Source organism: Tiliqua scincoides, chromosome 6, assembly GCF_035046505.1.
Source record: "Tiliqua scincoides isolate rTilSci1 chromosome 6, rTilSci1.hap2, whole genome shotgun sequence".
Lineage (NCBI taxonomy): Eukaryota > Metazoa > Chordata > Lepidosauria > Squamata > Scincidae > Tiliqua > Tiliqua scincoides.
In genome coordinates this window covers 85,031,655-85,038,139 of record NC_089826.1, presented here as the reverse complement: position 1 = coordinate 85,038,139, position 6,485 = coordinate 85,031,655, and positions in this window count along the sequence as shown.

The following is a 6,485-nucleotide window of genomic DNA, read 5'->3' as shown; positions in this document are numbered from 1 at the left end:
TATCGTATTGCATGATAGTGCAAAAATTAACATGAATTGGGGGTGGATCTTCCTCAGTTTGTCCTTTTTCATTTTTAAACTTTAAGATGTTTCTTTTAAAGGGCTGTGGAACAAGAAAGTATATGATGGAAGCTAATAAAGTCCTGAATGACGTGGCAGCAGTGAAATAGCAGGGAATGCATTCACTCTCAGAATGCAGAGTAATCCAATTTTACTGGTTCTCCAAGCACTGCATCAAGGTAAAACTATGGGATTCAGTCATGGGATGTTGCAATTGCTGATAATTTCAATGGCTTTTTAAAAAATTGAACATGGTGGACAGATTTATCAGTAGCCACTACCCATAATAGCCTAAGAATGGTTATATAATGTTCAGAAACCATATGCTAAATTTTGAGTGATTACTGTATCCGCCAAACTATCTCTTTTGAGCTGCTAGAGGCATCTGCTTGTCTGCTGCTGGAGAAGGTGGGTATTTGGCCTGCTTCAGAACGGTAGTTTTTATATTATATTGCATTGCAGGATGTAGTTTGCAGGGACAATCCAATCCACCCTTAATGCTGCACATCAGAGTACAACTCTCAGAAGGTATGTGGATTTTCCATATTGATCTGACTGAATCCTCATAAACGCTGCCCCAGAACCCCCAGAAGGTGTGTTTCAAATTGCCCACTAGTTAGAGGAGAACTTGGAACACAGGGCATTAGTGGTGTAGCTAACAACAACAACAACAACAACAACAACAACAAGGTATTTATATACCGCTTTTCTGGTCATCGGATTACTCCTCTGACTTTATTCAAGGCGGTTTACATAGGCAGGTGTTTCTAAATTCCTCAAGGGGATTTTTACAATCATAGAGGTTCTCTCTTTCAAGAACCAACAACATTTCAGAATGGATCTTCCTGGTTTGGTCTCACTTCTGGCCTCCAGTTCTCCCACACAGGCTGACAGCAGCTCCACCTCTCACTTGGAGGGCAGCCAAGACGCTTCTTGCTCACACCAAGAGCTGGTGGAATCACTCAGCTCGGCTTGTCAGCTGCTTCAAGGTCTTGCCATTCTCAGCCATTCAGGGAGCTGCCGGTGTCCTCGAACTGGCGACCTTCTGATGTTATCTTCGGGCTAATGGAGGCTCTACCCTCTAGACCAGACCTCCTGCCTGTGTAGCCTGGTGCTGGTGTAATGATTGTGTAGCCCGGTGCCAAGCTCAAAATGTTGCCCTGGAAGTTATGTCACAACCGGAAGTGACATCACATCCAGGCTTTTAAAAAAGTGAAAATTGGGAGGAACCCATCTCCTCCCCCCAGCAGCTTACCATCCACTTGCTCTGATGTCTCCCCACAGTTAGTTGCATAGCTACCGCATCTGTCTGCTACCTGGGGTCAAAGAAGATTTGTAGCCCCACCAGGCAAAAATCAAATTCAATCAATTAATCAATTAATCAATTAATCAATCAATTAAATAAATAAATAAATAAATAAATAAATAAATAAAAAGTGTGCCCCTGATTGGTTCAAGACACTGTGCTGTGGTGAAGAGGGATGGGGCATCACTTGAAAGAGTGCCTTTTTACCCAATTAGCAGGGGTAACTGTATTATCATACATGGAAATGAGAACTGATTCATATTAACACCTTATGGGTTTCGTGCTGTATCATGATAACATGTCATTGGCTCTCAGAACAATCAGTCTCATTGGTCAGTTTTGAGTTAAGTAAATCCACTTTTTGTTCCATAAGGCAGTTGTGTTTCCATTTTCTGGTTAATTGGCCATAACTTTTGACGGAATACAGATATTCCAGTGCAGTTTGATTGCACTCTGCATTAAATTACCTTTCCAATGTTATATAACATGATGGTATTATTCATACTTACCAAGATTTTCACAATTTTGGTCACTAGTGTCAAGCTCAGCTTGTTGCCCACCTAAAGCTTGATGCCCAGTGCAGCTGCTACCCCCTGCACCCTCTTAGCTACACCACAGCAGGGCATCGCAGTGGGAAAATCCAGGCTTTCCAGAGTCTCTGCTAGATCCATCATCCACTGCATCCCTTGCAAGAGGCTGAGTTGTGCAAAACACCCTGCCTACCTGTCTCACTTCACATCGCTGGCTCTGTGCCTGGTACCATTTCAGGCAAAGCTCTGTGAGCAGCTTTGGAAGGAAAAACCAAATCATATCTCACCACACAGGAAGACATATGGTGGCTTGTTTTCTTTGGTGAATAGCTGCAGATGGTGGTGATGTAAAAGGAATATTGCGTGGAAAGTGGAGGGGGGGGAGAAGAGAACAAACATCATCAGTTGTCAAGTGAGGCTTGGATCCTGGCAATGGGGACGAGTCAATGGGAGAGGCCTTCCTTGCCCATCAGTGTTTCCCTGTAATGGAGTTTCTGCTTCTCTGCCTTGCAGAGAATTCCCGTCTGACATCATTCCTTCTGAAGGCCTTGCTGTAACATGTACTGACTGATGAGACATAGCAATGTATCTGTGTGGCTAAAACTGTCTGCCAAAATTGTTCCCTCCTTCAAGCTATATTTTTTTTAATGTCAATGTAAAGCCAGAAAGGGGGGGGGGAGAGAAAGAACCATTAGGGTGCCAAGGTGCACCCCCCCTGCCTCTGGCTAGGCCATGCACTTATGCTCAACCAGAACAAGTGCCCCACATTTCCCCCCATTGCTCAGATACCCATCTCTTAATTTCACTCATTTTTACCCTGGGAAGTCACTTCCTCCACCAGGCCTAAACTCTTCATCCAGCTGTGAATGAGTCTCTCCGTTCTGTCCGGAAATGACCCTGTCAGTCTGCCCTGACCTTCCCGCCCACACAGCTCTGCCCGTGGTTCTTAATAATCGCATCCTTTTGCTCCAGGCGCTCTTCCATAAACACTCTGTTCATACTTCTCAATGCTGCTGGGTGATCTCCTGGTTATTGAAATCCTGGGCAGGCCTCTTTGCTCTCTCACAGGCTTTGGAAACGGGTCTGTCCCATATTTTTCAGTCCTGGTTGTGATGACCCTGCTATTTAACCCAAAGGAGTTTGAATTAAGGCAGACTATTTCTCTGTTGCTCCATTGATGCTCAGTGCCCCCCCCCTTCAAGTGGCTCCCAGGGCAGGTTTCCCCACCTGCCACATGTTAGATACACCTCTGTGCAATGGTGGTCCTAGCCACTGTGTCACCTTAGGGCAAGCCAGGGCAATGCTGGAAGAGACATTTGAAGGCCCTCAGAAGGGCTTCTGAGGCCTCTGGAAGGCCTGAAAATGTCACTTCCCATTTTTCATAGAAAACAGGAGGCCTTAGAAAGCCTTCTGAGGATTGGGAGGCTGTGTGCAGCTTCTCCAGCCCTCAGAATGCCTCTGGACAGGAAGGCAGCAGGTGTGGGTAACCCTTGGGGAGGTGCCCCCCAGCCATACCACCTGCGAGCACTTGCACCTGTGGACCCCCCCCCCCCAGTATACCACTGTTGGCAGGCCTTTTTCAGCTCAAGACCTGTGTGATTCTCCAGTTACCACTGCCCATCCCTGTGCACTCTCCAGGAAACTGGGTGCCCAGTGAGGACAGGGACTGGCAGCAACTGGAGACTATGATCATTCCAACACCTCTTTCAGACTGCGGCAAGCTGCTATCCCTTCATGCTGGGTCCCCAGACTGTTAGAAGGCTCAGTGCTTGAGTACCTGTGCATGTGCTACAAACATGTCCAAGTAGGGCAGAGAAAATTTGGAAAACCCAAAGAGTCACTGCTTATCTGTGTTGACTGACCCAGATGGCTCAATACTGACTTAGATAGATCAGTGATCTGTTTCATCACTTCCTATTGCATTGCTGTACCTCTATGTGCATCTCAGTAGTGATTGTGGTTAAATGCTAATAGCTGATCACCAAACTGCAATTGGAGAGTCAGCACAGAACCTGATAGAGAATGACTGAAACATTTCCAATCAGAAAACAGGAAATGAGGCTGTTGGAGCAAATATACATTTCATGCCACAGTTTATTTTGACCTTAAATGAAAACTGGAAGCATATTGGTGTTATATAGTGGGTCCGTGCAAATAAAGGAAGACATAGAGATAACAGCTCAATATGTTTATTCAATATGTTGCGAGGTCAGAACAGGACCTCGCAATGAATCTGACACAAGGCAAACACCTCTGGCTTTTATAGCCTTTAGCTCCGCCCAGACTCCCCATGATTGGTGCAATTGAAACATTAACTAGAGAGCCAATTGGATGGTAGGATTTCGATCCATCACCTGATTGGCTAGCCATAAGTCTGGGCCAATCGGTTATACAGGATTTCGATCCTGCATAACTTGCATACGTAACACTGGAAAGTACTGTGATAGGTATGTTTCTAGCATAAGGTAGTTACGGTTTGCATACAGGCTTGAACTGGAACCATGGTTTCCTTGCACATTATATGGTGTCATAGCATTCCTGGTTGGCAAACCACAGAGATGAGACTATGGCAGTGTTTTGATGAGAAGTAAAAGGGGAATGGAAGAACTGGATAACTAGACTGTGTGTCCATTCAAGAGACCCTGCAGGACTTCTGTGTCTTTACAGCCCAATTTTGAGCTTCCCTGTGCCTCCTGGAGCAGTGGTGCCAAAGTAGCTACTGCTGTATCCAGCAGGCGCTGGGAAGCAGCCAGAGTTTCTCCAGGGAATGTCCCAAGCCCCACAATGGGGCTTCTCAAGTCCACACTGGCTATTTTGCTGGTGCAGAGTTGAGAGACTCCATGATGGGCCAGAAGCAGAGTAATTCCACCCCCTCCCGCCCTGGTTCCTCCCCCTCTCAGCCCTCCCCCCACCCTCCCACTGCCCCCAAGAGGCCACACTGCCTCCTAGCAGTTGGACTTAACCCCTGGTGGCTGGTGGCACATCCTCTTCCTGCCAGCGCTGGGCCCAGCACCTGACTGGCGCAGTGCCGACGTTCCTTACTCACCTGGTTTTGTAAGCGTGGTTTACGGCATGTTTACAGCACCTAGCACTGGTGCTGGCCAAGTTCAGGACTGGGCCCTAAATAGGGTCTGACAACCTGAGAAATGAATTCAATTGCAACTTGCTAACTAGAAAAAATTTTCTGACACAGAAAACAGCAAGAATTCTGTAACAACTGCAGCTCGGCCCTGGTGATGTCTAGGTGATCATAGTATATTTGCAAGATGCTGGCCAGGACATGTACACTGTCGCACTCAGAGAGTCAGATCTACGCAAGAGATGAGCCCATAGCGCAAAGACCTTAAAGGCATCCCTTTCTCACATGCTTGCTGCATCCCATTACCATGGCAACGTTGAGCCAGGAAAAACTGAGTTTGTGGCTATGAAGCTGAAACAGCCTTTTCCAATTAGAGTGAACATGAGGGCCGATAGGACCAAGGGGCTGGCAACATCAGCGACTTCCTGCAGGGTGTCACGTCTCCCTCGTAGGTTGAGTGCGGCAGCCTGCAGGAAATGCTGCAATGGCACACTGTGCTCTGTCTCATTCACAGCCCCTTCTCCTTGGCTGGCTGCTTTTCTTCCCAGCTCTTGCTAGGAAGGAAACAGCATCATGATGACTGTCCACATCTTAAAATGTTGTAGACGAAAAGCCGTAAAGGGAAGGTGTGAACATCCTTCCGCTATGATTTTATAAAGATGTGCTCAGTGACAAAAGTGCAAGGCTCTAATAGTACAATAGCATAATTGTTAAATACACAGCACAATCCTATGCGTGTCTACTCAGAACATAAGAACAGCCCCACTGGATCAGGCCATAGGCCCATCTAGTCCAGCTTCCTGTGTCTCACAGCGGCCCACCAAATGCCCCAGGGAGCACACCAGATAACAAGAGACCTGCATCCTGGTGCCCTCCCTTGCATTGGCATTCTGACGCAGCCCATTTCTAAAATCAGGAAGTTGCACAGAAGTAAGCTCCACTGAATTCAGTGGAACTTACTCCCAGGAAGTTGTGTATAGTTTTGCAGCCACGATCGGTTCTGCAAATTATGTACTTTGTATAGTTGGATTTATGATATATTGAAGGGTGTGGGTGGGTCAAAACCTTTATGTTCCACTAAGCCTTTGATTGCTTTTTTGTTCCTTCACTCTGTTGACCCTGCAGGCAGGGTCTGAATTGGATGCATTGCTGTTTCTTGGTGTTATTAGCTGTTTTGTCAATGCTGTATTGATTTATTTTTTGAAGTTAAGTGTAGTTTTTTTCTTTTATTGTTGGTAAACTGGCTTGAGCTCCCCATTAGGGTTAGAAAAGCAGGATATAAATATTATTAAATAAATAAATTTTATTTATTTATTTGTTAGCCATTAGTTATTTGATTTTTCTCTGTAAACTGCTTTGTGAACTTTTGTTGAAAAGCGGTAATAATAATAATAATAATAATAATAATAATAATAATAATAATAATAATAATAAATGTGTATTGATTTCCAGAGCAGATCCGGGTATAATTTTATCATACATTAGCTCCACCTTCCAATGGGGCCAGGGG